The sequence below is a fragment of the Ursus arctos genome, unplaced genomic scaffold (assembly GCF_023065955.2).
Source record: "Ursus arctos isolate Adak ecotype North America unplaced genomic scaffold, UrsArc2.0 scaffold_31, whole genome shotgun sequence".
Classification (NCBI taxonomy): domain Eukaryota; kingdom Metazoa; phylum Chordata; class Mammalia; order Carnivora; family Ursidae; genus Ursus; species Ursus arctos.
This window is the reverse complement of record NW_026622997.1, coordinates 15,490,852-15,516,528: the sequence shown is the minus strand read 5'-3', so window position 1 is coordinate 15,516,528 and position 25,677 is coordinate 15,490,852. Positions and strand designations below refer to the sequence as shown.

General features: G+C 42.8%; 1 protein-coding gene and 1 long non-coding RNA gene across 3 annotated transcripts in view; both read left to right on the top strand.

Moving 5' to 3' along the window:
• The window catches only part of LOC130542261 (uncharacterized), a 28,494-nt gene extending 23,761 nt beyond the window's left edge, over positions 1-4,733 (top strand). Inside the window, exon 3 of the long non-coding RNA XR_008956702.1 lies at positions 1,542-4,733. This is a non-coding gene — a long non-coding RNA (uncharacterized LOC130542261). The remainder of the gene's footprint in view (positions 1-1,541) is intronic.
• Positions 4,734-5,290: 557 nt separating this feature from the next.
• The window catches only part of NEDD9 (neural precursor cell expressed, developmentally down-regulated 9), a 181,988-nt gene continuing 161,601 nt past the window's right edge, over positions 5,291-25,677 (top strand). Inside the window, exon 1 of one of the 2 annotated variants that reach the window (XM_026511491.4) lies at positions 5,291-5,497. The gene's annotated coding sequence lies outside the window, so the exon portion shown is untranslated. The remainder of the gene's footprint in view (positions 5,498-25,677) is intronic. The other variant, XM_048225656.2, reaches the window with a different exon arrangement.

Genomic DNA, 25,677 nt, shown 5'->3' with positions numbered 1-25,677 from the left:
AAATGTTTAGTCCCCAAAATGAATAAGCAACAGTTCTTGGCCATCAGGAGGGCAGTCAGTGGACGTGGTGCAGTAACCATGAAGGAGCTGAACCAAGGCTCAGTGGGGTCCCCTAAAGAAAGAATGTAGCGGTCTGAGCCAGAAGAGGTGATCAGTCATTTTAAATGCCGACAGAGGGAAAGACTTTGTATTGGCACCATCACCTGGGATCTCTGGGTGACATTAACAGGGATGACCTCCACGGAGGGCTGGGGGTGGGATCCAGGTGTCGGGATGGAAGGAATACAATGGGAAAGGAAGGAATGGAAGGTACGAATGGGAAGGCACAGGATGTAGACTCCTCCATCAGGAAAGTTGAGCCTAAAAGGAAGAGAGGAGGCAAAGCAAGAGGGTAGATAGAATGAAGGACTGAGGTTTAGGCTTTCATGAACAAGGCTTTTGCTTATATAACAGGAAGTTGTGGTGAGAATAAAGAAAGAATAAATTGGAGTTCCCTTTTAAATTTTATTATATTAGTGGAAAATAATTGTCCAAAATCTAGAGGGAAAATAACACAGTGCTGGGGTTTTAAGTAATCGGAATCAGAAAAAATATTTCTCAATTTTTGAAGTAGTCATCCTTCCATGTGTGGTTGTGCGTGGAGGCTGCTCTGACAGGTGAGAAGGAAGAAAATGTTCAAGGGAGAGGCATGATTTGACGTGAGTTTTGGCTCCATGATCATGAAGGCAAAGAGGAAAGTCCAGAAATTCACTTTATCAAATGACTAGTGGACCTTTGGTATTTGATCCGGGAATCTCCACTCAGACACCAACCAGCTGGACATAAAACCACGTTTTCGTATATTTAGAAAACAGAGGAGCCAAAGTCAGACAAACAGAGGAATCTGATCTCTTCAACCATCCAAGGCAGCAACGTTGTTTTATTTTTTATATTCTCATGAATAAGACGTTGTTTTCAAATTGCTATTTGCATGTGAAACCAGAATAGCAGTTTAGACAGTTCCCTCAGAAACCAAGCGTAATAGAATGGTTTCAGTCTCGTGTCCTGTGTGTGTGCACAGGCAGGCTCAAGGGTGAGATGGCACATGTGCCCAATTGCACACTGACAGTGGTTACATATATTTATGTAAATGCTTAGAAAACGACTCAGAAGAATTCATGCCAGACAGATAGCAAGACTTCACTGCAGGGAGAGCAGGGGTGGGAATTGAAATTAAGGCTAATGCTTAAAAGGCACTTCAGTTTTACCTACAACATTAGTTTTTTTACTATACAAATGTATTACTTTTAGATTTAAAACATTATCTTAAAAATTATGGAAAAATCAACACTAACAAGATGTTCCCAATTATTTTGGGGGGAAGCCAAAAATGGCTGCCATCCAGAAGAGGGCTAGGTGGACAGGATACAAGTAATGGAGAGGTGAGTGCTTGGTGCCAGATGCCTAAATGCAATGAATGCTTCCAATAAATTGGAATCTTTTAAATTTGTCATCAGTGCTCTCTTAAGAATAATCTAATCTTTCTTCCTTTGCCCTTTGAGGTGCCCACATTTCTTCAAACAGCTGTTCTGTGAACTAGAAGGATGGTTTCATCTTTGCAAATGCCGTTTACCTCCTAATAACAAACATCAAAAATGGTAGTTATGACTCTTATTATTAGTCAAGTGGCAATGCTAGTAGCTCTAATTCAAAGGCTTGGAGAATGTGCAGAGAATGAGGAACAGGAGGATGGCAGAGCCAAGTGTGCAGAGACCACCGGTCACTGGAAGAGCTCACATCAGCACTTACCGTCCACGTGGTGCCGGGTGAGGCCTGGGTGCAGAGCTCCTGGGGGGCGGGGAAAAGAATGGAAGGAACACTCGACAGATAGTCCACGCAAGATGCACAAGAAGATTCCTGAGCAGCAGAAGGGCCTCAGATGGGGGAGAATTTGCAAGGACACCAATCGGCCTTCCTTAACTTCCCCCAGCGAGGCTGGGAAGCTCTGGAGCAGGAAAGTAGACTGAGCTGCCACTCATAGCTGTGGTTGCACGGACACCCAGAAGAAGAACAAGGAAATCAACACGAGCGCGCTGCCGAAGGAGCGGATCATGAGGTTCTGGGACTGGGGACTGGGAACTTGGCTGCTGAACTGGGAGAACAGATGACGGGGAAGACAGAGCTGTCCTGTAATGAGAGAAAAAGAGGGTTGTAAGTGGAAAGAGAGCAGAAGAGGCAGGTGGTTAGGGTTCACTTTGCCGCACCTCCTCGCCTATAGTCTCCCTGGGGGGAGGAGCTCATGCTCCTTCATTTTTTATTTATCACAGCACTTGCTCAATAAATGCTTTTAATATCCGAGGGAGCCGATTCATGGGAATAGTTGCATCACCAGAGTATCTGGAAGGCAGGCCCTGTGTCCTGGGGACTAACATACCGAACACGCCTGGGAAAGCTCCTGGAAGTTTGCAGGTATGCAACAGCTACTCAGTGGACAAATGAACTGGATCTTTCTGGGCTCCGATTTCTTCATCTAAAAATGAAAACCGCAGGACTGACTCCCATTCCCAAGAAGGGATGAGGCACACATTCTAATACCAGACAAGTTCGCTCTTAAAATTTGCCAAACCAACTCTCGGGCATATTCATTTAAATTCCTCAGTGGGCAGCGGATTCCCTATGGCTAATACTGTATTTGGTCATGGAGGGAAATGAGTCACACAAATGGAATCATAAATACACACACACACACACACACACACACAAACTTGGCCATAGATGTTTTTTTAACTTTTTATCTTCTCAAATGCTCCTCACTTCTGCCTCCCCTGCCCTTTAGACTCCACTCCATATAACAGTTGCTCCTTGGACCAAACACCCATGACAAATTCAAAACAGTTGCCTGGGTTTTGGCTACTGCTTAACAGGTAGTTAGAAAGCATTCCATGGTGCTAACTGAGCCGGCGTGAAGAAGCTAGTTAAAGCAGTCAAGAAGATTGTTTAAATAAATATGAAAATGTAAACATGGTCTTCATTGGATAGAGTGATTAGAAATTAGTTGTTTGTTTGTTGTCAGAACTGTCTGGGCTTTGTCAAAATCCTGACATGTGGCATAACCTGCCACTAATCAAAAAAAGAAGAAAACAAACCAAAAATAGAAGAAGGAAAAGAAAACCTAAGTAGGAAAACAGACATAGAAAACCTTCGTCTTTCCAAGTGGGAAAAAAACATTTCACTTGTTTTTCTAGAACAAGTGTCATCTGTGTTTGGGCAAAGTCTGAGCTCCTCAATTGGCCTTGACAGACACGCTCTCTCTCTCCATTCTGAAGCCCTCAGGCTTGGGACATGCACGCAGCTCCAAGTGGGAAAGGAAGCCATGAGGATGTAGCCAAAAGAACAGAGTTAAGGATAATCAGGTTGACAAACCCGAGAGCCTTCTGCATATGAAGGCCAAGCTTAGGCTTCTTGTGTATCTCCAGGGTGTCACTGGCTTAGGGAGACAACTCAATAGCATTACCCTTCAGGGAGTTACGTACCACTCAAAGTTATTTTTTCTGAAACTGACATATTTAAATTTGGACTGCTTAAATATCTAATGGAGAAAATAACACACGATATGGGATCATGGGAAATGCATGAAGGGACATTTTGAAAAGATATGTACTGTTTAGGCTTCTGCTGCATTTGATTTATTATGGATAGGCTAGACTATAAAGTAAAACTTGGGAATAGGATAATTCTACCTCTAATCTGGAATAGTTTCTCATATATAGCGTGTACACGAGAGTATTTTTTTAAGGAAAAGAGAAAGAGAAAATAGATGATATTTTTACCATGAATATTGCTAATTATACCTATGGATGTAATACATGTATGAAGATTGCCATAGTTGTTCTGGTTATTGATTTATTCATATGTCCTAATTGCACAAGCCATTGAGCTGAGTGTTTGTTTCTTTGTGTAAATGTGGCATCTGCTTATGGGCCAAGTATTTCCTTAGTAGGATTCGGACCAGCTCGACATTTAAAAATAGATGACATGGATCTGAATTTCAGAGAAGTATTACAGGAAATTCAAGCAAAACAAAACAACAACAAAATAGAAGTCACAAGAATGCAGTATACAGCATGAACAGAGGACAAGGATGAAGGGAGGGCCAAGGACAGTGCTTTCCTTGTCTTACTGATAGAGCAAGCAAGAGCAAGACCACCCCACGCCACCTGATCACTGGGGAGTATCAATTCTTCAAACCATCTCCTTCTCTCCTCCACCCTCTCTGTCCCCCAGTCATTTCTAGGCACCAGTAAGGGACAAGAAGTAAAAAGAGAAGACAGAAAACAAAGGACTGAACTCATACTAATCAAATTTGCCACTAATGATAATAGCAAACACTCATATATTTGTGGCAGCAACCCCTTGAGTGTGCTTTACATACAACTCATTTAATTCCCGCAACAATCCCATGACTACTCCCATTTTACAGATGAGGAAGCTGAGTCACAGAAAGATCAAAAGCATTTAAAGGGCAACCACCAGGTGGTTAGCCTCAGACCATACCACTTGGCTGCTACTCAAAAGCACAGTGAGAAGACAAAGGATTTGAGGGGCGCCTGGGTGGCTCGGTCGTTAAGCGTCTGCTTTCGGCTCAGGGTGTGATCCCAGAGTCCTGGGATCGAGCCCCACATCGGGCTCCTCCACTGGGAGCCTGCTTCTTCCTCTCCCACTCCTCCTGCTTGTGTTCCCTCTCTTGCTGGCTGTCTCTCTCTCTGTCATATAAATAAATAAAATCTTTAAAAAGAAAAGAAGAAGAAGACAAAGGATTTGGGACTAAGTAACTTCCAAATTCCCGTCCACATGCTCAGTCTCTGCTTCTATACCACACTGGAGATAGGAATTCTCCATTTGGGTACCCAATACCTAGCAGGGTGCCTCTCGCAGTGCACAGACTCAATAAATACTGGTTAAATGAAAAGATGTTTCTCGTCAATTTATAGTGGAAATCTTTAGAATATTTTAAGGCCATAAAACCAAAAAAAAAAACAAAATCCTAATTTGGCTGGCCTTGCAATAGTCTAACGTTTGCCTCCATGCAGCCTAGAAAGGAACTTATGCCACTCCCCTACATTTTATCATGATAATAATTTAAAGATCACCTCTCTTTCTCAAAATAGCAAGCAGTCCAGAGTAAAGCTAGATTTCCCACCTGTCCTTAAACTACAAATTGCCCCCCGTGTATCAGAGAAAAAAAAATGTGGCACAGAGAGGAAATGAACCGAGACAACATCACTTACAGCAACCGGAAGGAAAAACACACGTACAGACGCCACTCACATTCTACGTGTGTGGTTGCCCAGTAGGGAAATGCCTGCAGCTGCCTTTAGAAGCAAGTCTGGTGGCTGCAGCAAGAGAGAAGCATAATCATGAGGCAGGACTGAACTGCCACTTCCCACCTGCCTGGTCAGAGAGGAGGCAAGAACACCGGGGGAGACCTGATGAACCAGCAACGGTGGTCCTGCCCTGGGTGAGTTCCCAGACACTCGCTGTGGCCTGAGGGGGCGGGGAGACTCACTCAGACTCTGACTTCCTGAGTTGGTGTCAGACATCTGTTAGTGTTCCCTACTGTTGAAACCCCTTCACTGGAGCCGAGAGGGACTCAACATGCCCCAAAGGAGGAAAGAGTGACTCCGGGTTTCTTTCAAGTTGACCTGCAGGCACTGGCTTTCATGCAACCTAAAAGCTATGTGATTCTAGTGTTTGAATCATCTTGGGTAGGTGCTTCCTGGTATAGAAGCCGGATGGCTCCTCCCCTCTTGCTGCCCTCCTCGGAGAGCATACCTGTGATAACCTTGTGCTAAATGATTTCAATGCTTCCTAAATATGGACTATCACTTACACTTGATGGTGGAGTTGAGTCATTTATAATGTCATTTTCAGGTCCTCTGGGAATGGCCCCTGAGGGGCAAAAAACCATGACTGAGAATGGGACTCACTGTGTCCAGCTCCGCAGAGACCTTGTCCTTAGCGTCATCTCTAGGGGGCTGGGAACAAATTGCACTGGGTTCTACTTGGTCACACTGGGCCACCCCAACGGCTTCATCCTTCCTTTTCTCAATATTTACTAAGTCACAAAACTCTTCCATTCATTGGGTTGCCTCCCTTCCACGAAGGATTTTTATCTTGCTTAAATTATTTCAAAATGAAGAACATATACAATTTGAAAGGGGGAGGCCATTCTGAAAGGGTTGTATGTTGTTCGAAGCTATGTGGACATTGGTGAGCATTTTTCCCCCCTGTGACAGTGATGAGAGCTGAAAGTGGGTACTCTAGTCCTCTTAAACCCTGCTTGAGGAGCCCCCCTCTGCCCTCAAAAGCTGGTTCCCACCCAGAAGTGGGCGTGAAGAGCAGTTCCCCATGACAGAACTCTGGGAACCAGCCAAGCAGTTTTCCTCCTTGTTTCGGTTTTCTTCCAAGTTTGGGAGGAAATTCCTCCCCATTTTCAAGGACATTCCAGTTTTAAGAATGGGGCAACGGGGAGCAGTGGAGAGGGAAGGATGTGAAATCAGTTTTGAGGGGGCGTTCCATTTCTCATTAATCAGTTAATTCACGTATTTAACACCTATCTAATGAGTATTCACTGTGTGGTAGCTACGTTTAAGTCAAAACTTACATAAGATGAAACAAAATTGATGTTGTCCTGCTTCCAAAAAGCTTACAGTCCGGGGGAGAAGCAGACATTAATTACTAATTACACAAATGTGATAAGGATCGGAACATATTGTGGGGGAAGCTGATCTCATCTGGGAGGCAGGGAGGTTTCTAGAAGGAAGGTGAGACTAGAACTGAAAACGGCGTAGGAGTTCACAAAGCTATGCTCCAGGCAGAGGGAACAGCGGAGACCATTTCCTGAGGTAGGAGACCACAGAATTATCTGGCAAAATCAAGGCCAGTGCAACAGGAGGGAAGTGGGGAGTGGCTCAAAAGGAGCCCAAAGGTTCAGTATAAAAGATGCTGCTGATTCTAAAAGCCGTGCAGAAATAGAGGTGCTGTGGTCCCATTTGCACTTCTCAGAAATCCCTTTCGATAGGTGTGGAGAATGGATGGGAGGGGGCCACACCTACAGGCAGGGAGACCAAGGGAGAAGGTGGAGGAAGTGAGCCAAGCAAGCATATCTGTGTGAGGACAGCCAAGAGTGGTGGCCGCGAAGAGAGGATTACACAGATTTAAAAGTCATCTAGAAAGGAAGATCGACAGCACTTGGTGGTGGACAGAAAAGGAAAGCGGGGGAGGGAGTCTGTCAAAGATGAGCCCCAGTTCCCTGGTTTGCACACCCAAGTGGATGTTGATGCTGCTTGTAGATCACAGAGACTGGTGAAACTGGTGGGGACCAGGCCCGGGGTTACTTCGGTTCTAGAATGGATTCAAAGGCAGATGTCAGCCGGGCAGTCAACACTGACCAATATCTAGAGCTCCAAGAAGAGGTCTGGGGATCCTTGGCATAGAGTCAGTAATTGCCCCATGGGTACGGGTGATATACACCTGAGGGGAAGTATTGAAGGAGAAAGCAGGAGGGTGGCTTTGAGGAAGAAGTGCCTGGGTGGCTCCGTCTGTTGAGCATCTGGCTCTTGATTTTGGCTCAGGTCACGATCCCGGGGTCATGGGATGGAGCCCTCTGTAGGGCCCTCGCTCAGCATGGAGTCTACCCAAGATTCTCTCTCTCCTCTCCCACTGTTTGTGCTCTCTCTCTCTCTCAAATAAATAAGTACAATCTTAAAAAAAAAATTGAATCTCAAGGCATTCTAACATTTAAATAGAGGTAGAGGAGAAGGGTCCCTCCAAGACGAGGATGGCTCCTTGAAAAGTTAAATGCAAAATTACCCAACGCTTCCATTCCTAGTTACACACCCAAAGGAACTGAAAACAGGGACTCAAATAAATACATGTACACACACTTTCACAGCAGCACTCTTCACAATAGCCTAAGAGGGGAAATAGTTTCATGTCCCTCAGCAAATGAGCGGGGAGGCAAATTGTGGTATATCCGTATCATGGAATAGGATTCAGCCACCAAAAAAAAAAAAAAAAAAAAAAAGAATGAAGTACTGATACCTGCTACAGCATGGATAAGTCTCAAAAACACCGTGCTAAAGTGGAAGAAGCCAGGTACAAAAAGTACACGATTCCATGTGTATGGAATATCCAGAATGGGTGAATCCGTAGAGACAGAATGCACGTTGGTGGCTCCTGGGGGCTGGGGGAGGGGAAAATGAGGAGCAAGGGCTTAATGCATCTGAGATTGCCTTTTGGGGTACAAAAATGTTTTGGATCTAGGTAGAGGTGGTGACTGCACAGTACTGTGAATATATTGAATGTTGCCGAACTGTCCTCTTTCAAATGTCTAACCGATGTTATGTGAATTTCACCTTGATAAGAGCAGGAAGATGTCACTGCGGGTATAGAACACAGGCTGTGTGTGACTTCGGGCAAATGAAGCAGCTCCCAGTGCCTCTTTCTCTGCATGTAAATGGGGGGAACTCACCCTCTTGGAATGCTCCGGTAAAGATTTAACAGGACAGGGTTTTTTTAAGTTTCTAGCAGAGGGAGGGTGTCGTAAAAGCAGTCAGTTTCCTACCTACATCCCTCCGGCCTCATCAGGAATGGATTAACTTTTTTTTTTTTTTTTTTTTGGAGATAAGAGGCTGATTACTCCTTTAATTCATCTTTCTTACAAGCTGCTCACCTCTTGGGGACAACCCTTTATTTCCCTCCCAACTCTTTTTTTAATTCTTTATTTAAATTCAATTTAGTTAATATAGAGTGTAGTATTAGTTTCGGAGGTAAATTTTAGAGATTCCTCAGTTGCATAAAACACCCATTGGTCGTTCCATCAAGTGCCCTCTTTAATGCCCGTCACCCATTACCCCATCCCCCCGCCCACCTCCCCTCCAGCAACCCTCAGTTTGTTCCCTAGAACTAAGAGTCTCCTGTGGTTTGCCAGGACTAGACTAACTTCTAACAGCCTGAATTTTTATCTCATGACCTGAGAGCTTTCTCTAAGCCATGTAGGGCCACTGTAATTGCTAAAAGGTAAATGAAAATGCCCAGAAACTAACTCTCCAATGGGCCATAAATATCCCAGCTCGCCCAGGCCTGAGTGCAATAAGACAAGTCTTTTTTACCTTTGCCCCAAAATTTCCACATGAGCTCAAACTCAGTTGCCCACAGTGGTAGTTGGCATGATAACGTGCCTTTCCTGTGCCCTTCCCTTCTCACTACCCCTCCCCCATGCCCTGCTCCCCACCAAGGTGTCCTGGGATCATTTGTTAAACTACATGCATTTGACTCTGAGTCAGGGTCTGCTTCTGGTGAAATGGAAGCTGAGACAATCTGCTTCACAGCGCTGTGGACACTCGGGTCATGTCATCCTCTGTTCCCTCTCTAATCTTACACATCTGCATTTTGATATGTCTCATATCCATTCAGGGTCCTCCTCATCCCTTTTGAGATCCCGCTTAGAGAGAGGACCCAGTTACCACCACAGGGAGAGCTCTTCTATTTATTTTTTCTTAAGCTTTTGTTTTAAGTATCTCTACGTCCAATGTGGGACTCGAACTTACAACCCTGAGATCAAAAGTCGCATGTTCCACTGACTGAGCCAGTCAGGTGCCCCAGGAAGAGTGCCTTTAGACTTAACATGTCCTCTGCAAAACCATACCCCATCTTACTCCAAGCCCCCTCCATTTGCCTTCTGCTTATCTGTCTCCTTGCAACTCATTTGATCAAACCTTCCAAACGGTGAGGCACCATATGACAATTTTACATGGTACACAATATAGAGATATGGCCTAAAACCACGCTGAGACACTAGAGTTTGTCATAGAAAAGTTTCCATTTTCACTCCTTTGAGCCTCTGATTCTGGCCTGATCTTAATATTCTCTAACCACTGGGGCCATGTATCATTTTTAAAAAAAGAAAGTGGGCTTTAGGCTATGAGCCATTGGCAGGCAATGCTCTCAGGCCAAAATTTAACAGGATGGTTTTGTTTTCCCACATCTATTTTTCATGATTACCTTTTATTAACTTTAATGGCACTGGTTATTTATCTGTAGGAGTGGTATAAATTTTCTTTCACTATAAACATCTTTAAGTTAAAAAAAACAGTGGGTCGATTTAAAGAAAAAATCGTGTTACTAATTGTACTGGCAGCCCACCCGATATGCGGACACCGGAAGGTGGGACTTTGAGAGGAGGCTGATGGAGTCTCTCTAGAGCAGGACCTCAAAGTTACAGCTGTGTCTCATTCCACGCAGCACCTGTCCCGTGAGGGCTGCAGGGCCAGGAACGACGGGGATGTCCTAGGCAGGGGTGACCACACCACCTTTTGCTGCAGACTTTTTTTTTTTTTTAGGGAGAGAGAGAGGGCACAGGTGCAAGTGGAAGAGTGGGGTCAGAGGGAAGGGGAGAGAGAGAATCTTAAGTAGGCTCCACACCCAGCACAGAGCCCATCGGGCGGGGCTTGCTTGATCTCAAGACCCTGAGATCAAGACCTGAACAGAAATGAAGAGTCAGTTGCTTACCCAACTGAGCCACCCAGGCGCCCCCTGCTGCAGGCTTTTTTGATCATTCAAATAACCATCAGTGTGCCCACAATGGCTCCCAAGTATCCAGGCGGGGATGGTAGACAACATGAAACCGACACATCGCAAGGCTCCATTACATACATGGTGGTTCTGCCCTGAGAAAGCATCCCGGGGGTTCAGAAGTCACTCACCAACGGCAAAGTGAGGTGTCAGTGCATTCACGTTCACATTCGCTTCAGATTGGAAGCATTGGTTAATGGAGGTCTATAACGCAATGAACTTTCTCTTTCGTTTTTATAAGCAACTGTTATTCCCTGAGCCCCTCCCTTCCTTTCCCAAGGAAGATGAGGATTAATAACCCAGGTAAATTTCACTTTAGAAAAATTTTAAAATATTGCGAAACATTTCCTACCACAAAGAAGTACATATGATGTAGACATACGTTCTAAATAATAATAGAAATAAAACAAATGCATGCTGACCTACCGCTCACCTTACCGATCCTTGAAGCCTGATTCATGCCCCTTACCAATTGTACCCGTTTCTACCCACGCCCCCCACAAAGGGAACTGCTGTCTTCAATTTTGAGTTAATCACATTCCCTTGCTTTTCTTTTTAGATCGGCCTCATATGTCTGTAGGTATCCATATATCATATGTGTATGTGCAATTTATGCATAAATGTATTTCTATAAAAAATAATTTATATGTGATTAATGTGTACTGCATATGCAGTTTATCTGTGCAGGTTTGGGAACTTGAAACAAATATAATCATACCATACTTAGTCTTCCATGACTGGCTCTTCGGCTCAACATTGTCTCTGACGGTTATCCATGTCGATGCAAATAGGCGTTGATGAGTTATTTTGATGACTTTACAGCCTACTTTTGTGTAAACATGACCATCTATCATTTCTATCCATTGACAGCGCTAGGTAATTGCCAAAGACGGAGGGTCAGAGTATAATTTCAGGAAGGCACAATGCTCCCCAAATTCCTCCTCTCTCGTGCACAAAATAGTACCAGCAGCGGTGTGAAGTTTTGCCGCATGTTAGGAACAGGTTTTTAGCTGGAGATAAGAGCTAAACCAAGTAGAGAACTGAGAGTCAGGAGGAAAAAGGGCCTTAAGTGGAGGGAAGAAAGAGAAAAAAAGGACTCTCAGAGATAAAAGCTACTCCCACACGAGAAGCGGGCACGATAAGGAAGGCTTTCCTTCTCCATACCCGCTTCTCCGACCGCAGAAACCCTTGGTGGAAGGCTCTATTTGAATACTCACTCTACAAATGCATCCTCCCCCAGGGCAGCAAACAGGCTCTGTGACTGCTAATCACTTTGCTAGATCCCGAAGAGAACCAAATCTCAAACCACGCTCCCCTAGAGGCTTCCCACTGCTGTATTTTTAGAATCGTCTTTCCCTTCGGGTATATGGGACCAGTTAGCGACCACACAGTCATCAAATGGTATAGTGTCCGTGAACCTTTTGTAACCTTTTGGCCAGTTTCCATGACGGAAATTCCCCACCCACATCTTCACTCATAGAGAGTGGAAATATTTAGAGGAAGTGATACTATTAATGGCTCCGCATCACCATGGGAAGTATTTTCCCCTAAAATCACAGTAGTAAGTTGGTACCTCCTACCACACCATCACAACCCGGCCCGAGCAAGTGCAATATTCTCACGGCACCTGTTTCTCTAGAGGGAAGATGCGCAGGTGCCTCGCATCACAAGAGAAATGAAACGTTGAGGAGGTAATGCTCTCTGGCCCTCCACCAGAGTGGAAAAGTTGAGGTCAAAGCCCTCCGGGGTTGTGTCACTGGTCTGGCTTTGGTGGCTGTGGGGTCTTGGTGGGTGAGAACGATTCTCAGTAAATAACATATAATGATTGATTCCCTGAGAGAATTAATGACTAAGGCAGACTGAACTAGTCAGGGTTCTTTAGAGAAACAGAACCAACAGCATGTGAGTATATATGTTTGTATACAGAGAGATTTAGTTTAAGAAATTGGCTTATGCATTTATGGAAGCTGGCAAGTTCAAAATCTGCAGAGCAGGCTGGCAGGCTGGAGACCTGGGGAAGCGCTGCTGTTGCAGCTGAGGGCAAAGTCGGTCTGTTGGCAGAATTCTCGCTCAGGGAAGATGGGTCTTTTTCTCTCAAGACTTTCAACTGATTAGACGAGGCTCACCCACATTATAGAGGGTTATCTGTTTTACTCAGAGTCAACTGATTTGAATGCTAATCTTACCTAACAAACAACTTCACAGCAACGTCTAAAATCATGTTTGGTCAAATATCTGGATCTCTTGGTCAAGCCAAGCTGACACATAAAATTAACTGTCATAGGTACCATATCTCATTTCAGAAAATAAGTTAGTTATTTACTCAACATTTGTTAGGGGACCCCTATGGGCTGGCACTGTGCTAGGTGTTGAGGATTCAACAGTGAGGCTGAGTAGACAACATCCCCATCTCTAAGGAATTCAAATGTAAGAGATGTCCAAGTAATTAAAGACACTTGTCGGTTTTATGTCCTTAAGAAACGCTGCAAATACAACGCAAGTCAATCAAATTTTCCTTTTAATTTTCCTTCATAATATGGTATTGGGATATAATGAGGTTGTGTCTTCGTGGACTTTATGGTTGACAAGAGACCTCAGATGTAAATTATACAATGACCTGAAACACATTTTGGCAATTATACCCAACACGTTATCCATTACACAGCTTTCAAAGGCACATCTAATTCAGTTATAAATGACAGTAAGGATTGACAAATTGCAAACCGTTGGATTTAAAATAAAATGGCCGAAGTACATTGTGCATAGTAATTTGATTTTTTCATAATTTCTTTATTTAATGGCAAGATGGATAAAAGAACCACTTCATCAGGGTGTTCTTTTTAAAAAATTTTTTATAAAAATTTTTTATTATATTATGTTAGTCACCATACAGTACATCCCTAGTTTTTGATGTAAAGTTCGATGATTCATTACTTGCGTATAACACCCAGTGCACCATGCAATACATGCCCTCCTTACTACCCATCGCCGGTCTATCCCATTCCCCCACCCCCTCCCCTCTGAAGCCCTCAGTTTGTTTCTCAGAGTCCATAGTCTCTCATGGTTCATTCCCCCTTCTGATTACCCCCCCTTTCTTCTTCCCTTTCTTCTCCTACCGATCTTCCTACTTATGTTCCATAGATGAGTGAAACCATATGATAATTGTCTTTCTCTGCTTGACTTATTTCGCTTAGCATTATCTCCTCCAGTGCCGTCCATGTTGCAGCAAATGTTGAGAAAATCAGGGTGTTCTGGTTTGAGAAGTAGTGATTCGGAAAGACAGGGCTGTTTGATGGTGTTTGTTTCTTTGGTTGCTTTACGTTATTTACTTCATTGGCCACTGTTTTCATTGTGGTTTTGGTGTCTTATTTGACGCAAGGGCAGGCATTAGAGATAAAGGCTTTAGTTCATACTGTTTAGAACTGAGAATCCATTTTTCTTTTTTTAAATGATGAGGTTATCCGTGCCAGCTTGCTAAGTGTGATATGTGGCCCTGGAATTTAAGGATCACGTGCATAACTTACTCTCTGAGAGAACATTAGTATTTTCCTAGGATATTCAAGTGTCACAAGCTAGGGGTAATAATTCAATCAAAGCTCCCGGTAAGGGCTGGAAAGAGCACAAGGATACATACTACAGATTGGTGTACTTCAGAGAGCGGAAGTTTACTAAAGAAAGCATCACCACCATGGGCCCCCACTCTCAAGAAGCTTACATGTGAGTTGAGGAGAAAATGTACGTTTGCAAAACAAAAATCACATTTGCAAAGCCACTAAATGGCCTCCTTGAGGCTCTGCTAAAGGGCCAAGCGTGAGCCCGACTCATGACTTGTGTGCTGGAAGGACCTTCCAAGACTTACCTGCGAGGCTCCTTCCCTCCCTCAGCTCTCAGGTCATGGGTCACCTCATCACGCTGCCTCCCTTCCCATGTTATATGACGTTATATAAAATAGCCACATCCCCGCCTCAAACACCCACTTACCACTTACGGACTTCTCCTAAGGAAAGCAAATTTGGATCTGCTCCAGTATTCGAATAACAGCCTGATTGAAAAACAGAGTTCAAGTCAATATAGCCGAGCAAAGAATATTTTTGGCCTGAGCATTTTTTGGAGAAAATGTGGCCGGCTGCTTGCTTCAGCCACAGGAAAAGTCAGGAATGCTTTCACGATAATACCTTACCCTAAGCAGGCCTGCCATTGACCCTCCCGGGTTCCTGCAGGGAAGGTTGAGCGGCAAAATGTGTCAATTTCACAGTTAAACAAAGTGTTGTACAGAGAAAAGAGTTTGTAAGTAGAGGAGTTAATGCCCCCCAGCAGCAATATTGGTCTGGTCCATGTCGTATTTTCTCTCTGCTGAATAATTTATTTCTTAATAGCAGAGAAGAGCTACCTGACCCCACACTCTTTATTTGACTTCAACCTAGCATGTGTTTCTTTCTTCTGCAGTGATTTGAAATGCAGTTGTGCAGGTTATTGAAAATGTGAATACAGTCCGAATGTCCATCAGAAGGATCGTTTTTATAATTTGGGAATCCACACTTCGGAATACCATGCTACTGTTAAAAAAGAATAAAGGTGCTCTTTACACAAAGATATAAAAAAAAAATGTGAACTAAATCCAAAGCAGCCAATACAATGGAAGATAGAACATTTTTTTTAATGATTTTTTATTATATTATGTTAGTCACCATACAGTACATCCCCGGTTTCCGATGTAAGGCTCGATGATTCATTAGTTGTGTATAACACCCAGTGCACCATGCAATACGTGCCCTCCTTACTACCCATCACCAGTCTGTCCCATTCCCCACCCCCCTTCCCCTGAGGCCCTCAGTTTGTTTCTCATAGTCCATAGTCTCTCATGTTTCATTCCCCCTTCTGATTACCCCCCTTTCTTTATCCCTTTGAAGATAGAGCATTAAGCCCATTTTTAATAAAATGATGATTAGTATCTATCTCCTTGTAAAAAAAATAAAAATAAAAAGCAAAAGGAATGACCAGAGTTCAGGAAATGGGCAGATCCAAGACGGATGGATAACCAGGGAATATTTAGGAGGGCAACTATGGAGCCAATAGGCTGGGTCTGAGTCCACCGCTACCCACTCCCTGCTGTGTGGTCTTGAGCCGGTTACCACTCTTTCTGTTCCTCGGTTTTCTCTTCTACAGAAGGGAGCTAAGAGCAGTAATACCTCACTCAGTGGCCTTTATGACTCAGTACATGGTTCTGACTGTTCTATGAGTTAATATATGCAAAACACTTAGAGTCGTATGTGACACATTAAAAGCTCAGTACATACAAGCCATGAGGAAGAAGAGGAGGACAGAGAAGAAGATTTGGGGGGGGCCTCAAGAATGAACAGGGTTTGACAAGAAAAGAATTCACGAAGAGAAGAGCATGAAAAAACAAAACCCAAAGCCTTCGAGGATGAATGAAATAATCCAATTAAATTCATCTCAGCCTCTGTAAAGAAGGTCAAAATGATATTTCATTACCTCGGTGATAAACGTGAGCTCATAGGTATAAGTATGAAGATGAAATAGAAGGAGAAATCCTTTGTCGTCATGTAGACCAACACACCTATCACTCACCAGTCAACAAGTGTTTATGGAGTCCCTGCCGTGTGCTGGGCAACAAGGGAAAAGAGCATCAACAGCGCCCTGCCAGAAAAGTCACTAAACTATTGCGATGATTTCTTTCATTGTATGTTGATTTGTAGTCGTGTGTTACAGTAGTTACCTCGGTGTGACTCGAACAAATAGAAAAAAAAAATGACCTCTTGAGAGACATAGACAACTCAATTTTCTGTGCTTATGAGGAATCACAGGAATACATATCGTTGATAAATTAAATTATGTGTATTTTATCTGTAAGTTAAAGAAATCTTCATTGTTTTGCCTTTTAAGTTTAAAACCTTTCTCCCTCTGTTTGAATTCCTAGTTATACTCCAACCCTAGCTCTCCTCCTCAACTTGTGAGGGGCCCCTTGGACCCAGAGGAGAGGGGAGAAGCAGCTTCCAGGAGATACGCTATAAGTTCTATGCAGCCTGTTGGTCAATGAGCTGGGCGACATTGGCAAACACCTTATCACCCTCACCCAGTAAATGAAATGCAAGTGAGTCCCTGAAACACTGAGGCTTTTGCTTACTACCCCTGACCACACTGAGGAGGCCTTGTGACAACCAAGACCCAGTCTTGCAAATCTCTGAGGGTTCAGACAGGGAGGCCAGACATTTCAGAGCTCTGTAGGATTTATTTGCAAGGGGTGCTGTGTGGAAGGTGCCAAAACAGCTAGTAGCTAAATTTAAGAAATCACAGTAATTAATTGGTCCAAAGGGGTATCATTCACTCTTCGAATCGCGTTGCCAAGAATTGAGCTGGGGAGTTTGGTCTCCAGGGAAGAGTTAAACATCAGACAGGAACCATTACAAAAATTTCCACTGAAAAATAAGTTCCTTGTAAGAGAAGCTGACAGACTTGCTAATTGCAGCTTACTCTGAACCTAATGACAGTCTGTGTGCAGCATTTGTGAAGAAAGCACAGAGCGTTTGAATGATGGGGAGCAGAGCGGGGGCGGGGTGGGGGTGGGGGACTCCAAGCAGATGAATTTGAATCTAACAGGCATGACGAGTCCCTTAGAATAATGATCCATTTTAGAGTGAATGCATTGGGAAGTGACTCAAATTTGCTTTCTCCACGATTCTTACCAACAGCAAAGATTGATAAAACACATTTGTGCTGCTGTGTTTTCCAGAAGTTCCACCATATAATAACTGTAGCAGGCACAGCATACTATGCTGCCTAAATTTCAAACATTTCCTTGATGTCGGATGATCACAATAGAAAGGAATGTTATTTTTATCCAGCCATTGGTAAGATTTTTGTTTTCCTTAATCCCAGAAACTAAATCACTGGCTACTTCAGAGACTCTGACCTAAGTCTTAATTGATGCCCATCACCTTTTTAGACCATTTTCTAGACCAACTCAAGAGGAAAGATTTAGCTGTTGCAATAGGGAAGTTAATATTTCGACTGGTCATAGAAGTGAATTTATTGCAATGCTTGTTCCATTTGCAATTTAGCTTTATAAGGTTCTCCTCTTGAGGTAACCCTCCCTTCTGAATGGTCAATTCAGTGAAAACTAGGTTATTATTTTACATTTGATTTTTTTTCTTCAATCGTGGTGATAGCTAACATTCTTGGAACAAAATATTCACAGCTCACATTTAGGTACTGACTTACAATTCAGTCAGCACGTTGACCCACATCATCTTATCCAGTACCCACAGGGTCCTGGGAGCATTATTATATCCCCCACTCTACAGATAACAAAACTGAGGAGATCAAGGTAGAATAGATGAGGTTACTTATGTAAAATTGGGCAACTGAGCAAAAGACCCAGCTAGGACCGAATCCGAGTCATTGACTTAAAGGAGTTATGACCAGGCAACTCCCAATGGACCCTGACAGTGCACACACCTTTGGTGTAAGGACGTTGATTTTTCTTAGATAAAAATGGGTTCTATCGCAAGATCGGAGGCTTTTGTTTTAATCTCTACCTCTCGTACATTGCTTTTATCATGCTGCCCACTGAAGGCCAAGATTTCCCATGAGAAAATCTACAATACAGGTGAAGTGACCCTTCAGCTTCTCTTCTTAAGTCTCATTTCCTTCTTTTGGCACTCGTTCTGACAAGTCCTCTTTCCAACTATCTGATATCCGTGGACTCCTTCCAATTCGACTTCATCAAAATGTGCTCGTAAGGAAGGATTTGGTCTCATTGATTCAGATTTCGGCATCGCTAAGCCACTATTCATCTGCCATTTACATTTTAAGTCCTATTTCTTACTATGAAATAAGTTTGTCTCTCTAGTAAAATGCACTTTGGGGGGCAGATGGCGAGATGAGGTTTTATATCAAGGACATCTTCCTTTACCGTCCAGATTGTGCCATGTGGAGGTACTGTGCTTTCGCCAACTCAGCTCTAAGTAGGACATCGTGTTCCACTAATTAAGGCAACACAGCAACTTGTGATACATTTGCTCTGACATATAACAAACGGGCATTTGGCAGGAAGGGCTGTTTTTCTTGAAAGCAGTGTGAGAATAAGTCTGTGAGATGCTAGGGTCATTTAGTTTCCTCAGTGGAAGGAAACTGGATGTCTCTACATTAATTGGAAGGCTTGAAAGGTAGGAAAGGGGTGAGGGTGATTGAGAAATAATTTTAGCAAGTAGGATATGAAGTATTCTGTTGTAAAACTGGTGCAACTACTCTGGAAAACAGTATGGAAGTTCCTCAAAAAGTTAAAAATAGAGCCATCCTATGACCCAGCAATTGCACTACAAGGTATTTATCCGAAGGATACAAATAGTGGTTTGAAAGGGCACCTGCACCCCAATGTTCATAGCAGCAATGTCCACAATAGCCAAACTATGGAAAGAGCCCAGATGTCCGTCAACAGATGAATGGATAAAGAAAATATGGTATATATAATGGAATATTACTCATCCATCAAAAAGATTGAAATTTTGCCATTTTTAATGACTTGGATGGAACTAAAGGGTATTATGCTAAGCGAAATAAGTCAGTCAGAGAAAGACAAATATCAGATGATTTCATTCATACGTGGAATGTAAGAAAACAGATGAACATAGAAGAAAGGAAGGAAAAATATAATAGCATGAAATCAGAGAGGGAGACAAACCATTAGAGACTCTTAACTATAGGAAACAAATGGCGGGCTGCTGGAGGGGATGGGGTAACTGGGTGATGGACATTAAGGAGGGCACTTGATGGAAAGAGCACTGGGTGTTACATGCAACTGAGGAATAACTAAATTCTATCTCTGAAACTAATAATACACTGTACGTTAACTAAATTGAATTTTTTAAAAAGATGGTTCTACAAAAACAAACAAACAAAAAAACGTATTCTGTTGCAAGACAATGTGTTCCCATCTGGGAGACGGGTGGTAGAAAATAGGGTTACCATAATGAAAGGGGCTCAACCAAAACTGCCAGGCTCCTCTTCTATTTCTGCCTCAGTTCTCCTAAACACCCAGCCAGCTCTGCTGATTTTATCACCATCACCACAGTGTCCAGTCCCTCTAAGCTGGGCCCAAGGAGACAGAAGAGGCAAGGAAAGAGAAGAATCGTAGAAACTCCATTTGGCTAAAAGAAAGGTCTTGTGATAGATATTATTGTTAAAAAAAAAAAAAGTCATTGAGCTGCATACCATTTCCCTCCATTTCTCTCCTTATGCATGTTTCACCTTCTTGGAGACATTCTACTTACCTATCATTGGCCTATAGAAAATGTATGGTAGATATCCTGGTTAGCAGGTGGAAGGGACAGAAGACTGGTGCATAACAATACAATTAGAGTTTCACTGAGCACTTAGTATATTCTGAGCAAACACACCTCCTTTGCCTCACGATCACACAAAGAAGGGGGTATTATAAGTTTAGAGCCTGCACAGGGTTCTAGCCTACCTGGGTTCAAGTCTTAGTGGTGCTGCGCACCTGCTGTGTGACCTTAAGATAGTTACCTCTCATGGAGTAACCTCTCCATGAAGACACTTCCTCACCTTTAAAACTGAGATGATAATAATGCCACACATCTGTGCCATGGGCCCCCAAGCCCACTCCCAGTTTGATGACTCACCAGGGGAACTCAGAGGACTCAGCATATAGTCATACCCACAACTGTGATCTATTATGCCCAATGGAATCAGATTGAAATCAGCAAAGGGAAAAGCACATGGGGCAAAGTCCAGAGGAAACCAGACACAAGCTACCAAGAATCCTCTCCCAGTGGAGTCACACAGGGTATGCTTAATTCCTACAACGAGTTATGACAGGTGTGAAGTGGTGTCTACCAGAGGAGCTCATCAGAAACTCAGGGCTAAGGTTTTGATTGAGGGCTGGTCACTTAGGCACCCTCTGTCTGCCACATACCAAAATTTCAAACTCCTAGAAGGGGAGCGGGTATTAGCATAACCCACACTGTTTATACAAACAGTTAGATACAGTGGGTAACTCTTAACAGGGAATGGTGGAAACCCTCCTGAAATCCCAGTTCCCGATGCCAGCCAAGGGCCAATCTTGCAAGCAGAGCTTTCTAAGGCCTCAGCCCTGCTGTATTAACTCGTTACTGCACATCAACTCATTGGATTATTGTGAATTTAGATGAAGTAATATATATCTATTGCTTACAACAGTGTCTTATACTTGAGAAGCAGTAAAAATTTTGTTTAGCTGTCACTATTAAATGGGGAAAATTGCTAAGGTTTACAATGACTACAAACCCAAGATTGTCCCACCCGGAATCTGAATTCACATCTACCTGACTAAAAAACATCCATGCATTTATTCACTTCATTCTAGCATAAGCAAAATAGTATCCTTCAAACCCCAGCTAAGAATGGAAGTGGTGGGTTCCTCCCCTCTCAGGCTCACAGAAGTGGGAGCCTTGAAATGTAGCCGACTGTTTTGAAGACACAACTTTGTCAAGCTACATACAAAATCACACTATGATGCAGAATCTTCCTTGGCTAAACATACTCCTAGAGTCTAGTACTTTAATGTCCCAAATGAGCATAGTTGGACTTACTACATTCTTTCCCTCCTACTCAATTAGGCATGCTTTGTTGATGTCCCTCATTTTTTTTTTTCGGGATATGTATCCATAACACTCTAAGAACGTTCCTTTATGAGATCTAGATGGTGAATTTTCACATGATAATTGAAGTCATCCAATTGTAAATCATTTTTAGGCTTACACAACCTCTGACAAAGAAATTTCTCCTGTGTGTCCCCTCCCAGTGCTAACCCATTAATCACGACTTTACATGACAGAATTCCCTCTACTTCATCTTTTACCAGGTTTGTGTCTTTGGTTCTGTCAGTGGGATGACTACCCCACAGCTGGCTGTGAATGCCATGTAGACAACTGTGGCACAAGATAATTCAGCTGAACCAGAGAAGTCTCTGCATTGAGAAGGAGTCCTTCAATTGAGAGGGATCATTTAGTCAAAAAAAAAAAAAAAAAGAAGGATTCGGAAATTGGACAGAGCTAACAGAATCCTTTGAATTTTGCCTCAGTAGTTAGATCCCATGAGAGAAATTTCATAAGAAAAAAATTTTAAGTTAAAAAAATGCACTATCAATGGAGATTGCCATATCATCATAGAGTATGATGAAACAAAAAGTCTTGACTCAATGGTTTTTTTCAGCAGTAGCATAGTTAGTTGTTACCCATCTGTCTTGTCCAATAAATGAAGCTTTTGTAAACTTCTTAGTCATTTCTGTCCTCTATAAAGCTTTGCATAGAATTTACATCTGGTGAATAGTCAATAAAGGTCTGTTCCTTTCACATTCAGTTCCTGATGTATTGCCATTTAATAAGAGATTCACCTTTGACTTGGTGGTTTATGACATATCCAAGTGTGTAGGTGTGTATTTCCTGGATAACGAGAGTCAACCCAGTGCCAGATTTTGACACCTATGCAATCTCTCTCCCTCCAGTGAGAAAAGCAAGCAAGAAAAAGAAACTAAAATGAAAGACTGGGGTTGTTCAATATCATAATTTGAAGAATAAATTGTGGGATCTGGAAAAAGTAAGAAGAGAAGCTCCTAGAATATGGAGGTCAAAGCATTCATTGTGGCTCTGGTTGCTAGCAGCTGGACCCAGGGCTGCTACCGTAGGACTTAAGACATGCAGAAGAGAAGTGAGAGGTAGAACTCACAAAACAGGGCGAGAGATGAAATGGAAGACTGCTAGCATAACACCATGCATTAAGACTTCATTTCTCCTCTTTTACAATCTCCCAACTATTCCTCAAATATCTGTGCCTTCGCCATTGCCTAGACTAATTTCTCCTTTCTACCCATGTACCGGACTTAGCTCACATACTCTTTCTTTCTTGACATCTTCTCTTGAATGTTCCAGGCCCTGGTGCTTTCTCCCTCCTCCAAATGTATAGCTTCCCTTATTAATTATTAATTATTATTATTATCAATTCCCTTATTAATGTTAAATATTGCTTCTTAGGGTTATATTTATATTCTTTAGGGTTATACACACATATATGTACATATTATACATATATAATTAGATCATATGTAATTATCAATGGAGATTATCTATATTTATATATAAAATTTTTGTATACTTCTAAGCTCCTTTTTTAACAGCAACAAAAGATTCTTTAGTGAAAGCTCTTCATGTAATTGACATTATGAATCTTTGATTATAACATTTAATTATCACATATGAAACAAAGCACCTCATTTCTGCACCTCGTTTCATTAATTGTTTGAAATGATTTAAATCTACATGATGGGTTTTCTTTTCTTTTTTTTTTTAGATTTGGAAATTTTTTTAAATTGAAGTATGGTTGACACACAATGTTCCTCTAAGTTTCCTCACCAAAACTGATGGGTCTTTTGTTGTCTTACCAGCAGCAAACATTTCTTAACCATCTACTGTGAATAGGGTAAAAAGAGGGTGCCATCTAGGATTTGGTCAGACTTTAACCACGGTCCCCTCTCCTCTGATTCCTACCCCAACAGTACTGCTGTCTAAGCACAAAAGTTTCCTGTAGCAAAACCCCAAACCAAACTTGCTAAAAGCAGTTTTCTTATTTCTATATCAAGCAGCTTAATTCTGGAGGCCAGTTTCCACCCTTTCATTGAATAAGGCTTGAGGACCCCAGAAGAAAATGGCAGTAAGAAAAAGTGCCTCATGTGCAAACATAGAGAAGCTTACACATAGGTAGGATTTGGCCTGTCTTGGACTTTGAGTGCGCAAACGTGCTGTGTGCCCTTTCTGTCCTGCCACGGCGTTCTCCTCTTGTGAAGATCTGTCAGCTTCTCGCAAAAGGTCCATGCAGGCGAGGGGTGGTACCCTTCCCTGGCTACTTGTGAGGGTTACTTCCTTTTCTCCTCTTCCCTGGACTCTTTAAATTATTAGCAGACTCTTGATCATGTTCTCCTTTGGTTATTTTGCTGATCTCTGGTGTACTTTGTAGTTTAACCCTTTCTCACCTGTCATGCCCTCTTCACCCTGAGTGAAGGGTTTCTTTTGCTTGATGTCTCTTGAATTTATCCATACTTGCCTGTGGGGTGGCACTCGAGACAGAGACTTCTTCCAACAGCAGGTCCCTGGAATCACAGAATTTGGAGCTGGAAAGGACGATCGTCACCCCGCTGTGTGACACACTGGCAACTGAAGCCCGCAGAATTCTTGCATACGATGGATAGTTCCATTATGAATTCCACACCAACCACTGCTGATAGAAGAGCATCCTCCTTTTGTCATGCTACAGGCAGGGATTTCAGAAACTTATTTGAGAAGGCCAATTTTTTGCACACTGCTCCAGGGGTTTGTCCCTCAGTGGCATGAGACAAGTCTCAAGGGAATAGGTATCTGGAAACAAAATGGTACACCAACATGGTAAGCTCTCTCGACTAGAGAAGATCTTCATGAAAAAAATGGTGTTTAATGGATTGGCTGCCAACTTTGTGTGATAAATCCCTCCGAAGCCTGGGGTCAACATGTGGCAATTCATTTGGGATATTATGAAAAAGAAAATTTCTCAACTCTAACAATGGTTGAAGCAGCTCTTGAGAAACTTCTGTAATGACAATCAAGCATCAGTATGGAGGAATATGTCCAGAAGGACATGAGGTAAAAGTCAAGTTTATATAGGAGAACGAGGGGAACTCACAGATAACTTTGAACTGGCTTATATGTAGTTATCTCTTTAATGTGAATTTACCAAAAATGAACTCACCAATATGGACTGTTGTGAAATACACATAGGCAGGCACTTGTTTTGTAAAGTCTGTTGGCTATGTCTTCATGATGGCCAGGCAGAAACTTCCTCCACTCTCTTCCTCAGAGAAATCTGAACATGGCCAATGACTTCTTAGACTCTGAGCAAAGGCCCATTCGCTTCTGGATTCCTAGGGTAAATAGGAAGACCTTACTGGAAACTTCAGTCTGCTACTTTAATCATCTCTGTACATAGAGATATATGTATGTATCCTTCTCCCCGTGCTCCTCCACCCCCAACCCAGATGAAACACTTGGCCGGCTCTCTTCCTGTGACTCGTCAGACTCAGATCGCTGAGGACTTGTCTTTCCACATGGTAGGAGCTTCATATTCTCTCTGTTGTATACAGAAGCCCTTTCAAGTCACTCTAAGTTTTACAAACTCGTGTGTCTCTTACAAAATACTTGATCCTGATCCACTTTAAAAAAGATGGACTTTGAGGACTGCCTAGTTTCCCTGCAGGCAGTGGTAATATGCATAATTAAGCCTAGATACTTTTGCCTTCTCACTCTGTGGCCTGCGATGATGTGAACTTGGCTTCTTAGTGTTTGAATCTCCTCAGTCTATGTGGATGGTCGGAGTTGTTTTCAATTTCTCCTTGCAACACCCTTTCCTGACCATTTCTCTCTCCCTCTCTCTCTCTCTCTCTCTCTCACACACACACACACACACACACACACACACACACACACATTTTGTAAAGTGGAAAAATGTCAACAACCAATTCAAAAGCAAGAAACAATTAATAAGGGTGACATGCAGGTCATGTTTCCTCCCTCCTCCCACCCCCCTACCCATCACCACCCACTGTGTTTCGGAAAGCCTACAAGGAAAATACCCAGTTTCCCTCGAGACTGACTTGACTCTCCACAAGGAGAGTCAAAACTTTTTCAGTCCTCAATTTTATTTATTATTACTTAACATGATATTTTCCTGTCAGCCAGGTTCAGAGGTGTTTCCTGAAACACAAGTGTCATTACAACACCAAAGGGTTTCAGAACCTTCCAAGGCACACATAACCAAGCCCCTCAGACCAGTTTGTACTAGAGAACAGTTCTACGCCGGCAAGCATTTCTGTCAGAGTGGTTTCGGGGGGAAAGACAGTGCTCCCATCATGCTGTTGACGTTGTGGAAGAGAAGACTGTTTCTTTTAGTTGCTGACTAGTCACCTCTGGAGCTGAGACCCGCACTGACTGCCTGGGTAATGGGCAGAGAAGCCTGCTTTTGTTC